The sequence below is a fragment of the Lissotriton helveticus genome, chromosome 5_1 (genome assembly GCF_964261635.1).
Source record: "Lissotriton helveticus chromosome 5_1, aLisHel1.1, whole genome shotgun sequence".
NCBI lineage: Eukaryota > Metazoa > Chordata > Amphibia > Caudata > Salamandridae > Lissotriton > Lissotriton helveticus.
The window spans coordinates 1648305675-1648322007 of record NC_136065.1 but is presented as its reverse complement, the minus strand read 5'-3'; the positions used below and the strand labels follow the sequence as shown (position 1 = coordinate 1648322007).

Genomic DNA, 16333 nt, shown 5'->3' with positions numbered 1-16333 from the left:
GGTGACTATGTTTCATTTTTTAGGAAATTCTTACGATGTGCTAATTACAAATAATCATAAGTTTCTCCTAGACTGTGTCAGAACTGGCAAATATATGTGGTGTTCAATAGACAGAGCACATGATATAGCAGAATTATCAAATCTGTTCCATTAGGACTGTAGTTTTTAATAGTCATGATAACATGCTAGCATGTGAGTCGATCTTGCACAGTGAATAAGGGAGCAGTGCCAGTATCTACTTGGTCAGCTCTAGATGGCTCAACTGGGGAGGTATGAGAACAGTGAGCTCCAGTGGCGCAATTGGTTAGCGCGCGGTACTTATACAGCAGTACTTGCATTGAGGCATGCCGAGGTTGTGAGTTCGAGCCTCACCTGGAGCAGCTTACTGGTTTTTCATAAACCATTTCACTAAAAGTAAAGATTAAACTCAGGGGAAAGACGGCCCTTGCTAGAGAGTTTTTACTTCTTTTCAGGATCTGCGTGTCCGACTCTTCCAGGTGCAAATATCACAATCCTATTCGATGCTCCTTATAAACATTCCATGATGTGCCGTCTTGCATAGCATGCAAACACCACATCAGTGCATTTAAAAATACATTTGTAGAATAATAAATATGATGAAAACATTGTTGTCACGGGATAACCATATACTGAGGAGCTGCAAACAGTGCTGTATCAGCTACTTACAGTAAAATTTAACTGAAAGACATATCAAAAGAAGAGCGTCATCATATTAATGTTTCTAGTCAACATAAGAGTTGCACCATAGCAGCTTATGGTGCTTTCTGCTCAGATTGTGCCTCCAATCCCACATTGATTTTTTTTTATTCTTTGCAGTTTAAAAAAACAATTCATGCTCAAAGTTAACTTTTTAAAACCATTCAACCTAATATATTTATTTCTCTAACTTGTGATTGTGGTCCATGTTCTCTTTTCCTCATCCCCATCACGATACTCCTTTTCCCGAAATCAGGTTCACTTCTTTATCCAGCCCACCCATCCAAGGTCACCAAATCTATGAAGCGATTCTGCTTTTTCTCACATTCTCTCTATGTACAAGATACCTTGTATCATTTGAATGGACAGCAGGAGAGTCGGATATTTATGGTTAGTGGGGGTGGGGTTTTGAAGATTAACCTCATTTGCCTAAGAGCCGGGGCATCTGGGAGGAAAAGTATTTTAAGGGGGATGAAGTTCACATCATCTCCTTGGTGAAATTTCTAGATCCTTATTTCATCCTTTCTGTGGATGCAGACTCAGTCTGAACAGAGGTCATAGTCCTCGCTCTGACTTTCAAAGGAACTTCAAATATGCATGGCTTATTTAGCTTTGCCCTGCAGGGCTTGCCCGGCGGGGTGAGAATGGCGTTTGTCAGGCGTTCGTCAGGCGATCGGAAGGGGTGAGGCCATAGTTTATGGTTCAATGGTTTTCATGAAGTCTTCTTGATACAATGAAAGCAGGAAAGGGAAGCTTGTCAATAAGCAAACTTAAGACAAGGTGTGACTCCTAGAAAGAATGACTTGGAAACAACATACAGAAACTCACATATAAAAAGGCCCTGATGAGGCTTGAACTCATGACCCCTGGTTTACAAGACCAGTGCTCTGCCACTGAGCTACAAGGCCAGCCTGCCTGCAGTATGTAAATCGCTTCATGTATTCTTACTGCGGTATGAAGATATCAATGATTTTGAGACTCTGTATGGAAATGCAGTTGCATTTGAATGTCTACATGCGTGCACAAATTGAAGAGCATGCTTAAGACACTTTTCTTGGAAGTAGGAAAAACTCCATTTTGATTTGAGAACATAAGAGTATTCACATTTATGACCACACTGATAGCTCTAGTTAGTATGTCCACAATCAGTGACAGATAGAGAACTCACTTATTAGAAGTGATCTGTCTCTGTGGGGCAGACATATGTCAACAGTCATACACTTGAGATGGCTGAAACTTTAGGAGTAAGAGCTGCTTTCTTATCAGTCTATCTATCCAAACTGGTTAGAAGTAACCCTGGGCGTCCGAATCGGCTACGCCCACGGAGTAGGCGTAGTGTTGCCTTCTACGCATTTTGCGTAGACAGCGTAGCCGGCAACACTACGCCCACTCCGTGGGCGTAGCCGATTCGGCCGCCACCCGCCTCCCTCCCGCCCTCCCCTACATACATTATTTAAGCAACTAACCTTAATAAAACAATTTTTAAAGCACTTACCATGTCCGGGGCTCTTCCGGGGCTCCCTCTTGGAATAGCGTCCCTTCCTGGATACCAATGCGCATGCGCGGCCTCCCGCGCATGGGCATTGGTATCCAGGACGACGCTATTCCAAGAGGGAGCCCCGGACGAGCCCCGGACACGGTAAGTGCTTTAAAATTGTTTTATTAAGGGTAGTTGCTTAAATAATGTATGTAGGGGAGAGCGGGAGGGAGGTGCGGAGTGGGGCTACGCGGAGTGCGGGAGTGGGCGTAGCTTCTCGCCCACTCCGCGTAGCTCCGCGGAGCCCCACTACGCCCACTACGACCAGGGTTAGTTAGAAGGCCAGGAGTGAGGGAAAGGCAATCCTCTGGACACTTCATGAAAGATCTAATTTCAATTAAGCACAAAACACTTCCCTTAATTTGACATAATTGCCAAAATGGAATAGTCAGTTGGGCCCTTCTAGTGGATTATGGCTGTGTCTTGAAAGAGAGTGTAATTGTACTACGAGACATGCCCACCTTCAAAAGAGTGTCTGATGGCGTTCCGACGAAGGTGGGATTCGAACCCACGCGTGCAGAGCACAATGGATTAGCAGTCCATCGCCTTAACCACTCGGCCACCTCGTCTGCCTTAGGTGACTATGTTTCATTTTTTAGGAAATTCTTACGATGTGCTAATTACAAATAATCATAAGTTTCTCCTAGACTGTGTCAGAACTGGCAAATATATGTGGTGTTCAATAGACAGAGCACATGATATAGCAGAATTATCAAATCTGTTCCATTAGGACTGTAGTTTTTAATAGTCATGATAACATGCTAGCATGTGAGTCGATCTTGCACAGTGAATAAGGGAGCAGTGCCAGTATCTACTTGGTCAGCTCTAGATGGCTCAACTGGGGAGGTATGAGAACAGTGAGCTCCAGTGGCGCAATCGGTTAGTGCGAGGTACTTATACAGCAGTACTTGCATTGAGGCATGCCGAGGTTGTGAGTTCGAGCCTCACCTGGAGCAGCTTACTGGTTTTTCATAAACCATTTCACTAAAAGTAAAGATTAAACTCAGGGGAAAGACGGCCCTTGCTAGAGAGTTTTTACTTCTTTTCAGGATCTGCGTGTCCGACTCTTCCAGGTGCAAATATCACAATCCTATTCGATGCTCCTTATAAACATTCCATGATGTGCCGTCTTGCATAGCATGCAAACACCACATCAGTGCATTTAAAAATACATTTGTAGAATAATAAATATGATGAAAACATTGTTGTCACGGGATAACCATATACTGAGGAGCTGCAAACAGTGCTGTATCAGCTACTTACAGTAAAATTTAACTGAAAGACATATCAAAAGAAGAGCGTCATCATATTAATGTTTCTAGTCAACATAAGAGTTGCACCATAGCAGCTTATGGTGCTTTCTGCTCAGATTGTGCCTCCAATCCCACATTGATTTTTTTTTATTCTTTGCAGTTTAAAAAAACAATTCATGCTCAAAGTTAACTTTTTAAAACCATTCAACCTAATATATTTATTTCTCTAACTTGTGATTGTGGTCCATGTTCTCTTTTCCTCATCCCCATCACGATACTCCTTTTCCCGAAATCAGGTTCACTTCTTTATCCAGCCCACCCATCCAAGGTCACCAAATCTATGAAGCGATTCTGCTTTTTCTCACATTCTCTCTATGTACAAGATACCTTGTATCATTTGAATGGACAGCAGGAGAGTCGGATATTTATGGTTAGTGGGGGTGGGGTTTTGAAGATTAACCTCATTTGCCTAAGAGCCGGGGCATCTGGGAGGAAAAGTATTTTAAGGGGGATGAAGTTCACATCATCTCCTTGGTGAAATTTCTAGATCCTTATTTCATCCTTTCTGTGGATGCAGACTCAGTCTGAACAGAGGTCATAGTCCTCGCTCTGACTTTCAAAGGAACTTCAAATATGCATGGCTTATTTAGCTTTGCCCTGCAGGGCTTGCCCGGCGGGGTGAGAATGGCGTTTGTCAGGCGTTCGTCAGGCGATCGGAAGGGGTGAGGCCATAGTTTATGGTTCAATGGTTTTCATGAAGTCTTCTTGATACAATGAAAGCAGGAAAGGGAAGCTTGTCAATAAGCAAACTTAAGACAAGGTGTGACTCCTAGAAAGAATGACTTGGAAACAACATACAGAAACTCACATATAAAAAGGCCCTGATGAGGCTTGAACTCATGACCCCTGGTTTACAAGACCAGTGCTCTGCCACTGAGCTACAAGGCCAGCCTGCCTGCAGTATGTAAATCGCTTCATGTATTCTTACTGCGGTATGAAGATATCAATGATTTTGAGACTCTGTATGGAAATGCAGTTGCATTTGAATGTCTACATGCGTGCACAAATTGAAGAGCATGCTTAAGACACTTTTCTTGGAAGTAGGAAAAACTCCATTTTGATTTGAGAACATAAGAGTATTCACATTTATGACCACACTGATAGCTCTAGTTAGTATGTCCACAATCAGTGACAGATAGAGAACTCACTTATTAGAAGTGATCTGTCTCTGTGGGGCAGACATATGTCAACAGTCATACACTTGAGATGGCTGAAACTTTAGGAGTAAGAGCTGCTTTCTTATCAGTCTATCTATCCAAACTGGTTAGAAGTAACCCTGGGCGTCCGAATCGGCTACGCCCACGGAGTAGGCGTAGTGTTGCCTTCTACGCATTTTGCGTAGACAGCGTAGCCGGCAACACTACGCCCACTCCGTGGGCGTAGCCGATTCGGCCGCCACCCGCCTCCCTCCCGCCCTCCCCTACATACATTATTTAAGCAACTAACCTTAATAAAACAATTTTTAAAGCACTTACCATGTCCGGGGCTCTTCCGGGGCTCCCTCTTGGAATAGCGTCCCTTCCTGGATACCAATGCGCATGCGCGGCCTCCCGCGCATGGGCATTGGTATCCAGGACGACGCTATTCCAAGAGGGAGCCCCGGACGAGCCCCGGACACGGTAAGTGCTTTAAAATTGTTTTATTAAGGGTAGTTGCTTAAATAATGTATGTAGGGGAGAGCGGGAGGGAGGTGCGGAGTGGGGCTACGCGGAGTGCGGGAGTGGGCGTAGCTTCTCGCCCACTCCGCGTAGCTCCGCGGAGCCCCACTACGCCCACTACGACCAGGGTTAGTTAGAAGGCCAGGAGTGAGGGAAAGGCAATCCTCTGGACACTTCATGAAAGATCTAATTTCAATTAAGCACAAAACACTTCCCTTAATTTGACATAATTGCCAAAATGGAATAGTCAGTTGGGCCCTTCTAGTGGATTATGGCTGTGTCTTGAAAGAGAGTGTAATTGTACTACGAGACATGCCCACCTTCAAAAGAGTGTCTGATGGCGTTCCGACGAAGGTGGGATTCGAACCCACGCGTGCAGAGCACAATGGATTAGCAGTCCATCGCCTTAACCACTCGGCCACCTCGTCTGCCTTAGGTGACTATGTTTCATTTTTTAGGAAATTCTTACGATGTGCTAATTACAAATAATCATAAGTTTCTCCTAGACTGTGTCAGAACTGGCAAATATATGTGGTGTTCAATAGACAGAGCACATGATATAGCAGAATTATCAAATCTGTTCCATTAGGACTGTAGTTTTTAATAGTCATGATAACATGCTAGCATGTGAGTCGATCTTGCACAGTGAATAAGGGAGCAGTGCCAGTATCTACTTGGTCAGCTCTAGATGGCTCAACTGGGGAGGTATGAGAACAGTGAGCTCCAGTGGCGCAATCGGTTAGTGCGAGGTACTTATACAGCAGTACTTGCATTGAGGCATGCCGAGGTTGTGAGTTCGAGCCTCACCTGGAGCAGCTTACTGGTTTTTCATAAACCATTTCACTAAAAGTAAAGATTAAACTCAGGGGAAAGACGGCCCTTGCTAGAGAGTTTTTACTTCTTTTCAGGATCTGCGTGTCCGACTCTTCCAGGTGCAAATATCACAATCCTATTCGATGCTCCTTATAAACATTCCATGATGTGCCGTCTTGCATAGCATGCAAACACCACATCAGTGCATTTAAAAATACATTTGTAGAATAATAAATATGATGAAAACATTGTTGTCACGGGATAACCATATACTGAGGAGCTGCAAACAGTGCTGTATCAGCTACTTACAGTAAAATTTAACTGAAAGACATATCAAAAGAAGAGCGTCATCATATTAATGTTTCTAGTCAACATAAGAGTTGCACCATAGCAGCTTATGGTGCTTTCTGCTCAGATTGTGCCTCCAATCCCACATTGATTTTTTTTATTCTTTGCAGTTTAAAAAAACAATTCATGCTCAAAGTTAACTTTTTAAAACCATTCAACCTAATATATTTATTTCTCTAACTTGTGAATGTGGTCCATGTTCTCTTTTCCTCATCCCCATCACGATACTCCTTTTCCCGAAATCAGGTTCACTTCTTTATCCAGCCCACCCATCCAAGGTCACCAAATCTATGAAGCGATTCTGCTTTTTCTCACATTCTCTCTATGTACAAGATACCTTGTATCATTTGAATGGACAGCAGGAGAGTCGGATATTTATGGTTAGTGGGGGTGGGGTTTTGAAGATTAACCTCATTTGCCTAAGAGCCGGGGCATCTGGGAGGAAAAGTATTTTAAGGGGGATGAAGTTCACATCTCCTTGGTGAAATTTCTAGATCCTTATTTCATCCTTTCTGTGGATGCAGACTCAGTCTGAACAGAGGTCATAGTCCTCGCTCTGACTTTCAAAGGAACTTCAAATATGCATGGCTTATTTAGCTTTGCCCGGCAGGGCTTGCCCGGCGGGGTGAGAATGGCGTTTGTCAGGCATTCGTCAGGCGATCGGAAGGGGTGAGGCCATAGTTTATGGTTCAATGGTTTTCATGAAGTCTTCTTGATACGATGAAAGCAGGAAAGGGAAGCTTGTCAATAAGCAAACTTAAGACAAGGTGTGACTCCTAGAAAGAATGACTTGGAAACAACATACAGAAACTCACATATTAAAAGGCCCTGATGAGGCTTGAACTCATGACCCCTGGTTTACAAGACCAGTGCTCTGCCACTGAGCTACAAGGCCAGCCTGCCTGCAGTATGTAAATCGCTTCATGTATTCTTACTGCGGTATGAAGATATCTATGATTTTGAGACTCTGTATGGAAATGCAGTTGCATTTGAATGTCTACATGCGTGCACAAATTGAAGAGCATGCTTAAGACACTTTTCTTGGAAGTAGGAAAAACTCCATTTTGATTTGAGAACATAAGAGTATTCACATTTATGACCATACTGATAGCTCTAGTTAGTATGTCCACAATCAGTGACAGATAGAGAACTCACTTATTAGAAGTGATCTGTCTCTGTGGGGCAGACATATGTCAACAGTCATACACTTGAGATGGCTGAAACTTTAGGAGTAAGAGCTGCTTTCTTATCAGTCTATCTATCCAAACTGGTTAGAAGTAACCCTGGGCGTCCGAATCGGCTACGCCCACGGAGTAGGTGTAGTGTTGCCTTCTACGCATTTTGCGTAGACAGCGTAGCCGGCAACACTACGCCCACTCCGGGTGCGTAGCCGATTCGGCCGCCACCCGCCTCCCTCCCGCCCTCCCCTACATACATTATTTAAGCAACTAACCTTAATAAAACAATTTTTAAAGCACTTACCATGTCCGGGGCTCTTCCGGGGCTCCCTCTTGGAATAGCGTCCCTTCCTGGATACCAATGCGCATGCGCGGCCTCCCGCGCATGGGCATTGGTATCCAGGACGACGCTATTCCAAGAGGGAGCCCCGGACGAGCCCCGGACACGGTAAGTGCTTTAAAATTGTTTTATTAAGGGTAGTTGCTTAAATAATGTATGTAGGGGAGAGCGGGAGGGAGGTGCGTAGTGGGGCTACGCGGAGTGCGGGAGTGGGCGTAGCTTCTCGCCCACTCCGCGTAGCTCCGCGGAGCCCCACTACGCCCACTACGACCAGGGTTAGTTAGAAGGCCAGGAGTGAGGGAAAGGCAATCCTCTGGACACTTCATGAAAGATCTAATTTCAATTAAGCACAAAACACTTCCCTTAATTTGACATAATTGCCAAAATGGAATAGTCAGTTGGGCCCTTCTAGTGGATTATGGCTGTGTCTTGAAAGAGAGTGTAATTGTACTACGAGACATGCCCACCTTCAAAAGAGTGTCTGATGGCGTTCCAACGAAGGTGGGATTCGAACCTACGCGTGCAGAGCACAATGGATTAGCAGTCCATCGCCTTAACCACTCGGCCACCTCGTCTGCCTTAGGTGACTATGTTTCATTTTTTAGGAAATTCTTACGATGTGCTAATTACAAATAATCATAAGTTTCTCCTAGACTGTGTCAGAACTGGCAAATATATGTGGTGTTCAATAGACAGAGCACATGATATAGCAGAATTATCAAATCTGTTCCATTAGGACTGTAGTTTTTAATAGTCATGATAACATGCTAGCATGTGAGTCGATCTTGCACAGTGAATAAGGGAGCAGTGCCAGTATCTACTTGGTCAGCTCTAGATGGCTCAACTGGGGAGGTATGAGAACAGTGAGCTCCAGTGGCGCAATCGGTTAGCGCGCGGTACTTATACAGCAGTACTTGCATTGAGGCATGCCGAGGTTGTGAGTTCGAGCCTCACCTGGAGTAGCTTACTGGTTTTTCATAAACCATTTCACTAAAAGTAAAGATTAAACTCAGGGGAAAGACGGCCCTTGCTAGAGAGTTTTTACTTCTTTTCAGGATCTGCGTGTCCGACTCTTCCAGGTGCAAAAATCACAATCCTATTCGATGCTCCTTATAAACATTCCATGATGTGCCGTCTTGCATAGCATGCAAACACCACATCAGTGCATTTAAAAATACATTTGTAGAATAATAAATATGATGAAAACATTGTTGTCACGGGATAACCATATACTGAGGAGCTGCAAACAGTGCTGTATCAGCTACTTACAGTAAAATTTAACTGAAAGACATATCAAAAGAAGAGCGTCATCATATTAATGTTTCTAGTCAACATAAGAGTTGCACCATAGCAGCTTATGGTGCTTTCTGCTCAGATTGTGCCTCCAATCCCACATTGATTTTTTTTATTCTTTGCAGTTTAAAAAAACAATTCATGCTCAAAGTTAACTTTTTAAAACCATTCAACCTAATATATTTATTTCTCTAACTTGTGAATGTGGTCCATGTTCTCTTTTCCTCATCCCCATCACGATACTCCTTTTCCCGAAATCAGGTTCACTTCTTTATCCAGCCCACCCATCCAAGGTCACCAAATCTATGAAGCGATTCTGCTTTTTCTCACATTCTCTCTATGTACAAGATACCTTGTATCATTTGAATGGACAGCAGGAGAGTCGGATATTTATGGTTAGTGGGGGTGGGGTTTTGAAGATTAACCTCATTTGCCTAAGAGCCGGGGCATCTGGGAGGAAAAGTATTTTAAGGGGGATGAAGTTCACATCTCCTTGGTGAAATTTCTAGATCCTTATTTCATCCTTTCTGTGGATGCAGACTCAGTCTGAACAGAGGTCATAGTCCTCGCTCTGACTTTCAAAGGAACTTCAAATATGCATGGCTTATTTAGCTTTGCCCGGCAGGGCTTGCCCGGCGGGGTGAGAATGGCGTTTGTCAGGCATTCGTCAGGCGATCGGAAGGGGTGAGGCCATAGTTTATGGTTCAATGGTTTTCATGAAGTCTTCTTGATACGATGAAAGCAGGAAAGGGAAGCTTGTCAATAAGCAAACTTAAGACAAGGTGTGACTCCTAGAAAGAATGACTTGGAAACAACATACAGAAACTCACATATAAAAAGGCCCTGATGAGGCTTGAACTCATGACCCCTGGTTTACAAGACCAGTGCTCTGCCACTGAGCTACAAGGCCAGCCTGCCTGCAGTATGTAAATCGCTTCATGTATTCTTACTGCGGTATGAAGATATCTATGATTTTGAGACTCTGTATGGAAATGCAGTTGCATTTGAATGTCTACATGCGTGCACAAATTGAAGAGCATGCTTAAGACACTTTTCTTGGAAGTAGGAAAAACTCCATTTTGATTTGAGAACATAAGAGTATTCACATTTATGACCATACTGATAGCTCTAGTTAGTATGTCCACAATCAGTGACAGATAGAGAACTCACTTATTAGAAGTGATCTGTCTCTGTGGGGCAGACATATGTCAACAGTCATACACTTGAGATGGCTGAAACTTTAGGAGTAAGAGCTGCTTTCTTATCAGTCTATCTATCCAAACTGGTTAGAAGTAACCCTGGGCGTCCGAATCGGCTACGCCCACGGAGTAGGCGTAGTGTTGCCTTCTACGCATTTTGCGTAGACAGCGTAGCCGGCAACACTACGCCCACTCCGTGGGCGTAGCCGATTCGGCCGCCACCCGCCTCCCTCCCGCCCTCCCCTACATACATTATTTAAGCAACTAACCTTAATAAAACAATTTTTAAAGCACTTACCATGTCCGGGGCTCTTCCGGGGCTCCCTCTTGGAATAGCGTCCCTTCCTGGATACCAATGCGCATGCGCGGCCTCCCGCGCATGGGCATTGGTATCCAGGACGACGCTATTCCAAGAGGGAGCCCCGGACGAGCCCCGGACACGGTAAGTGCTTTAAAATTGTTTTATTAAGGGTAGTTGCTTAAATAATGTATGTAGGGGAGAGCGGGAGGGAGGTGCGTAGTGGGGCTACGCGGAGTGCGGGAGTGGGCGTAGCTTCTCGCCCACTCCGCGTAGCTCCGCGGAGCCCCACTACGCCCACTACGACCAGGGTTAGTTAGAAGGCCAGGAGTGAGGGAAAGGCAATCCTCTGGACACTTCATGAAAGATCTAATTTCAATTAAGCACAAAACACTTCCCTTAATTTGACATAATTGCCAAAATGGAATAGTCAGTTGGGCCCTTCTAGTGGATTATGGCTGTGTCTTGAAAGAGAGTGTAATTGTACTACGAGACATGCCCACCTTCAAAAGAGTGTCTGATGGCGTTCCGACGAAGGTGGGATTCGAACCCACGCGTGCAGAGCACAATGGATTAGCAGTCCATCGCCTTAACCACTCGGCCACCTCGTCTGCCTTAGGTGACTATGTTTCATTTTTTAGGAAATTCTTACGATGTGCTAATTACAAATAATCATAAGTTTCTCCTAGACTGTGTCAGAACTGGCAAATATATGTGGTGTTCAATAGACAGAGCACATGATATAGCAGAATTATCAAATCTGTTCCATTAGGACTGTAGTTTTTAATAGTCATGATAACATGCTAGCATGTGAGTCGATCTTGCACAGTGAATAAGGGAGCAGTGCCAGTATCTACTTGGTCAGCTCTAGATGGCTCAACTGGGGAGGTATGAGAACAGTGAGCTCCAGTGGCGCAATTGGTTAGCGCGCGGTACTTATACAGCAGTACTTGCATTGAGGCATGCCGAGGTTGTGAGTTCGAGCCTCACCTTGAGCAGCTTACTGGTTTTTCATAAACCATTTCACTAAAAGTAAAGATTAAACTCAGGGGAAAGACGGCCCTTGCTAGAGAGTTTTTACTTCTTTTCAGGATCTGCGTGTCCGACTCTTCCAGGTGCAAATATCACAATCCTATTCGATGCTCCTTATAAACATTCCATGATGTGCCGTCTTGCATAGCATGCAAACACCACATCAGTGCATTTAAAAATACATTTGTAGAATAATAAATATGATGAAAACATTGTTGTCACGGGATAACCATATACTGAGGAGCTGCAAACAGTGCTGTATCAGCTACTTACAGTAAAATTTAACTGAAAGACATATCAAAAGAAGAGCGTCATCATATTAATGTTTCTAGTCAACATAAGAGTTGCACCATAGCAGCTTATGGTGCTTTCTGCTCGGATTGTGCCTCCAATCCCACATTGATTTTTTTTTATTATTTGCAGTTTAAAAAAACAATTCATGCTCAAAGTTAACTTTTTAAAACCATTCAACCTAATATATTTATTTCTCTAACTTGTGATTGTGGTCCATGTTCTCTTTTCCTCATCCCCATCACGATACTCCTTTTCCCGAAATCAGGTTCACTTCTTTATCCAGCCCACCCATCCAAGGTCACCAAATCTATGAAGCGATTCTGCTTTTTCTCACATTCTCTCTATGTACAAGATACCTTGTATCATTTGAATGGACAGCAGGAGAGTCGGATATTTATGGTTAGTGGGGGTGGGGTTTTGAAGATTAACCTCATTTGCCTAAGAGCCGGGGCATCTGGGAGGAAAAGTATTTTAAGGGGGATGAAGTTCACATCATCTCCTTGGTGAAATTTCTAGATCCTTATTTCATCCTTTCTGTGGATGCAGACTCAGTCTGAACAGAGGTCATAGTCCTCGCTCTGACTTTCAAAGGAACTTCAAATATGCATGGCTTATTTAGCTTTGCCCTGCAGGGCTTGCCCGGCGGGGTGAGAATGGCGTTTGTCAGGCGTTCGTCAGGCGATCGGAAGGGGTGAGGCCATAGTTTATGGTTCAATGGTTTTCATGAAGTCTTCTTGATACAATGAAAGCAGGAAAGGGAAGCTTGTCAATAAGCAAACTTAAGACAAGGTGTGACTCCTAGAAAGAATGACTTGGAAACAACATACAGAAACTCACATATAAAAAGGCCCTGATGAGGCTTGAACTCATGACCCCTGGTTTACAAGACCAGTGCTCTGCCACTGAGCTACAAGGCCAGCCTGCCTGCAGTATGTAAATCGCTTCATGTATTCTTACTGCGGTATGAAGATATCAATGATTTTGAGACTCTGTATGGAAATGCAGTTGCATTTGAATGTCTACATGCGTGCACAAATTGAAGAGCATGCTTAAGACACTTTTCTTGGAAGTAGGAAAAACTCCATTTTGATTTGAGAACATAAGAGTATTCACATTTATGACCACACTGATAGCTCTAGTTAGTATGTCCACAATCAGTGACAGATAGAGAACTCACTTATTAGAAGTGATCTGTCTCTGTGGGGCAGTCATATGTCAACAGTCATACACTTGAGATGGCTGAAACTTTAGGAGTAAGAGCTGCTTTCTTATCAGTCTATCTATCCAAACTGGTTAGAAGTAACCCTGGGCGTCCGAATCGGCTACGCCCACGGAGTAGGCGTAGTGTTGCCTTCTACGCATTTTGCGTAGACAGCGTAGCCGGCAACACTACGCCCACTCCGTGGGCGTAGCCGATTCGGCCGCCACCCGCCTCCCTCCCGCCCTCCCCTACATACATTATTTAAGCAACTAACCTTAATAAAACAATTTTTAAAGCACTTACCATGTCCGGGGCTCTTCCGGGGCTCCCTCTTGGAATAGCGTCCCTTCCTGGATACCAATGCGCATGCGCGGCCTCCCGCGCATGGGCATTGGTATCCAGGACGACGCTATTCCAAGAGGGAGCCCCGGACGAGCCCCGGACACGGTAAGTGCTTTAAAATTGTTTTATTAAGGGTAGTTGCTTAAATAATGTATGTAGGGGAGAGCGGGAGGGAGGTGCGGAGTGGGGCTACGCGGAGTGCGGGAGTGGGCGTAGCTTCTCGCCCACTCCGCGTAGCTCCGCGGAGCCCCACTACGCCCACTACGACCAGGGTTAGTTAGAAGGCCAGGAGTGAGGGAAAGGCAATCCTCTGGACACTTCATGAAAGATCTAATTTCAATTAAGCACAAAACACTTCCCTTAATTTGACATAATTGCCAAAATGGAATAGTCAGTTGGGCCCTTCTAGTGGATTATGGCTGTGTCTTGAAAGAGAGTGTAATTGTACTACGAGACATGCCCACCTTCAAAAGAGTGTCTGATGGCGTTCCGACGAAGGTGGGATTCGAACCCACGCGTACAGAGCACAATGGATTAGCAGTCCATCGCCTTAACCACTCGGCCACCTCGTCTGCCTTAGGTGACTATGTTTCATTTTTTAGGAAATTCTTACGATGTGCTAATTACAAATAATCATAAGTTTCTCCTAGACTGTGTCAGAACTGGCAAATATATGTGGTGTTCAATAGACAGAGCACATGATATAGCAGAATTATCAAATCTGTTCCATTAGGACTGTAGTTTTTAATAGTCATGATAACATGCTAGCATGTGAGTCGATCTTGCACAGTGAATAAGGGAGCAGTGCCAGTATCTACTTGGTCAGCTCTAGATGGCTCAACTGGGGAGGTATGAGAACAGTGAGCTCCAGTGGCGCAATCGGTTAGCGCGAGGTACTTATACAGCAGTACTTGCATTGAGGCATGCCGAGGTTGTGAGTTCGAGCCTCACCTGGAGCAGCTTACTGGTTTTTCATAAACCATTTCACTAAAAGTAAAGATTAAACTCAGGGGAAAGACGGCCCTTGCTAGAGAGTTTTTACTTCTTTTCAGGATCTGCGTGTCCGACTCTTCCAGGTGCAAATATCACAATCCTATTCGATGCTCCTTATAAACATTCCATGATGTGCCGTCTTGCATAGCATGCAAACACCACATCAGTGCATTTAAAAATACATTTGTAGAATAATAAATATGATGAAAACATTGTTGTCACGGGATAACCATATACTGAGGAGCTGCAAACAGTGCTGTATCAGCTACTTACAGTAAAATTTAACTGAAAGACATATCAAAAGAAGAGCGTCATCATATTAATGTTTCTAGTCAACATAAGAGTTGCACCATAGCAGCTTATGGTGCTTTCTGCTCAGATTGTGCCTCCAATCCCACATTGATTTTTTTTATTCTTTGCAGTTTAAAAAAACAATTCATGCTCAAAGTTAACTTTTTAAAACCATTCAACCTAATATATTTATTTCTCTAACTTGTGAATGTGGTCCATGTTCTCTTTTCCTCATCCCCATCACGATACTCCTTTTCCCGAAATCAGGTTCACTTCTTTATCCAGCCCACCCATCCAAGGTCACCAAATCTATGAAGCGATTCTGCTTTTTCTCACATTCTCTCTATGTACAAGATACCTTGTATCATTTGAATGGACAGCAGGAGAGTCGGATATTTATGGTTAGTGGGGGTGGGGTTTTGAAGATTAACCTCATTTGCCTAAGAGCCGGGGCATCTGGGAGGAAAAGTATTTTAAGGGGGATGAAGTTCACATCTCCTTGGTGAAATTTCTAGATCCTTATTTCATCCTTTCTGTGGATGCAGACTCAGTCTGAACAGAGGTCATAGTCCTCGCTCTGACTTTCAAAGGAACTTCAAATATGCATGGCTTATTTAGCTTTGCCCGGCAGGGCTTGCCCGGCGGGGTGAGAATGGCGTTTGTCAGGCATTCGTCAGGCGATCGGAAGGGGTGAGGCCATAGTTTATGGTTCAATGGTTTTCATGAAGTCTTCTTGATACGATGAAAGCAGGAAAGGGAAGCTTGTCAATAAGCAAACTTAAGACAAGGTGTGACTCCTAGAAAGAATGACTTGGAAACAACATACAGAAACTCACATATAAAAAGGCCCTGATGAGGCTTGAACTCATGACCCCTGGTTTACAAGACCAGTGCTCTGCCACTGAGCTACAAGGCCAGCCTGCCTGCAGTATGTAAATCGCTTCATGTATTCTTACTGCGGTATGAAGATATCTATGATTTTGAGACTCTGTATGGAAATGCAGTTGCATTTGAATGTCTACATGCGTGCACAAATTGAAGAGCATGCTTAAGACACTTTTCTTGGAAGTAGGAAAAACTCCATTTTGATTTGAGAACATAAGAGTATTCACATTTATGACCATACTGATAGCTCTAGTTAGTATGTCCACAATCAGTGACAGATAGAGAACTCACTTATTAGAAGTGATCTGTCTCTGTGGGGCTGACATATGTCAACAGTCATACACTTGAGATGGCTGAAACTTTAGGAGTAAGAGCTGCTTTCTTATCAGTCTATCTATCCAAACTGGTTAGAAGTAACCCTGGGCGTCCGAATCGGCTACGCCCACGGAGTAGGCGTAGTGTTGCCTTCTACGCATTTTGCGTAGACAGAGTAGCCGGCAACACTACGCCCACTCCGTGGGCGTAGCCGATTCGGCCGCCACCCGCCTCCCTCCCGCCCTCCCCTACATACATTATTTAAGCAACTAACCTTAATAAAACA

General features: G+C 44.1%; 17 non-coding genes across 17 annotated transcripts; 6 read left to right on the top strand and 11 right to left on the bottom strand.

Annotated features, from left to right (window-relative positions):
* Positions 1 to 285: 285 nt before the first annotated feature.
* On the top strand, positions 286 to 380 carry TRNAI-UAU (transfer RNA isoleucine (anticodon UAU)). The gene is made up of 2 exons: positions 286 to 323; positions 345 to 380. It is a non-coding gene; the product is annotated as a tRNA-Ile (tRNA).
* A 1173-nt stretch (positions 381 to 1553) lies between these two features.
* Positions 1554 to 1625, bottom strand: TRNAT-UGU (transfer RNA threonine (anticodon UGU)). The gene has a single exon. It is a non-coding gene; the product is annotated as a tRNA-Thr (tRNA).
* A 1116-nt stretch (positions 1626 to 2741) lies between these two features.
* On the bottom strand, positions 2742 to 2823 carry TRNAS-GCU (transfer RNA serine (anticodon GCU)). The gene has a single exon. It is a non-coding gene; the product is annotated as a tRNA-Ser (tRNA).
* A 292-nt stretch (positions 2824 to 3115) lies between these two features.
* On the top strand, positions 3116 to 3210 carry TRNAI-UAU (transfer RNA isoleucine (anticodon UAU)). The gene is made up of 2 exons: positions 3116 to 3153; positions 3175 to 3210. It is a non-coding gene; the product is annotated as a tRNA-Ile (tRNA).
* A 1173-nt stretch (positions 3211 to 4383) lies between these two features.
* On the bottom strand, positions 4384 to 4455 carry TRNAT-UGU (transfer RNA threonine (anticodon UGU)). Its single transcript has one exon. It is a non-coding gene; the product is annotated as a tRNA-Thr (tRNA).
* Positions 4456 to 5571: 1116 nt separating this feature from the next.
* TRNAS-GCU (transfer RNA serine (anticodon GCU)) lies at positions 5572 to 5653 on the bottom strand. Its single transcript has one exon. It is a non-coding gene; the product is annotated as a tRNA-Ser (tRNA).
* Positions 5654 to 5945: 292 nt separating this feature from the next.
* TRNAI-UAU (transfer RNA isoleucine (anticodon UAU)) lies at positions 5946 to 6040 on the top strand. Its single transcript has 2 exons — positions 5946 to 5983; positions 6005 to 6040. It is a non-coding gene; the product is annotated as a tRNA-Ile (tRNA).
* Positions 6041 to 7209: 1169 nt separating this feature from the next.
* Positions 7210 to 7281, bottom strand: TRNAT-UGU (transfer RNA threonine (anticodon UGU)). The gene has a single exon. It is a non-coding gene; the product is annotated as a tRNA-Thr (tRNA).
* Positions 7282 to 8397: 1116 nt separating this feature from the next.
* Positions 8398 to 8479, bottom strand: TRNAS-GCU (transfer RNA serine (anticodon GCU)). The gene has a single exon. It is a non-coding gene; the product is annotated as a tRNA-Ser (tRNA).
* Positions 8480 to 8771: 292 nt separating this feature from the next.
* Positions 8772 to 8866, top strand: TRNAI-UAU (transfer RNA isoleucine (anticodon UAU)). Its single transcript has 2 exons — positions 8772 to 8809; positions 8831 to 8866. It is a non-coding gene; the product is annotated as a tRNA-Ile (tRNA).
* Positions 8867 to 10035: 1169 nt separating this feature from the next.
* TRNAT-UGU (transfer RNA threonine (anticodon UGU)) lies at positions 10036 to 10107 on the bottom strand. Its single transcript has one exon. It is a non-coding gene; the product is annotated as a tRNA-Thr (tRNA).
* A 1116-nt stretch (positions 10108 to 11223) lies between these two features.
* TRNAS-GCU (transfer RNA serine (anticodon GCU)) lies at positions 11224 to 11305 on the bottom strand. Its single transcript has one exon. It is a non-coding gene; the product is annotated as a tRNA-Ser (tRNA).
* Positions 11306 to 11597: 292 nt separating this feature from the next.
* Positions 11598 to 11692, top strand: TRNAI-UAU (transfer RNA isoleucine (anticodon UAU)). Its single transcript has 2 exons — positions 11598 to 11635; positions 11657 to 11692. It is a non-coding gene; the product is annotated as a tRNA-Ile (tRNA).
* Positions 11693 to 12865: 1173 nt separating this feature from the next.
* TRNAT-UGU (transfer RNA threonine (anticodon UGU)) lies at positions 12866 to 12937 on the bottom strand. The gene has a single exon. It is a non-coding gene; the product is annotated as a tRNA-Thr (tRNA).
* A 1116-nt stretch (positions 12938 to 14053) lies between these two features.
* TRNAS-GCU (transfer RNA serine (anticodon GCU)) lies at positions 14054 to 14135 on the bottom strand. The gene has a single exon. It is a non-coding gene; the product is annotated as a tRNA-Ser (tRNA).
* Positions 14136 to 14427: 292 nt separating this feature from the next.
* TRNAI-UAU (transfer RNA isoleucine (anticodon UAU)) lies at positions 14428 to 14522 on the top strand. Its single transcript has 2 exons — positions 14428 to 14465; positions 14487 to 14522. It is a non-coding gene; the product is annotated as a tRNA-Ile (tRNA).
* A 1169-nt stretch (positions 14523 to 15691) lies between these two features.
* Positions 15692 to 15763, bottom strand: TRNAT-UGU (transfer RNA threonine (anticodon UGU)). Its single transcript has one exon. It is a non-coding gene; the product is annotated as a tRNA-Thr (tRNA).
* Positions 15764 to 16333: the final 570 nt, after the last annotated feature.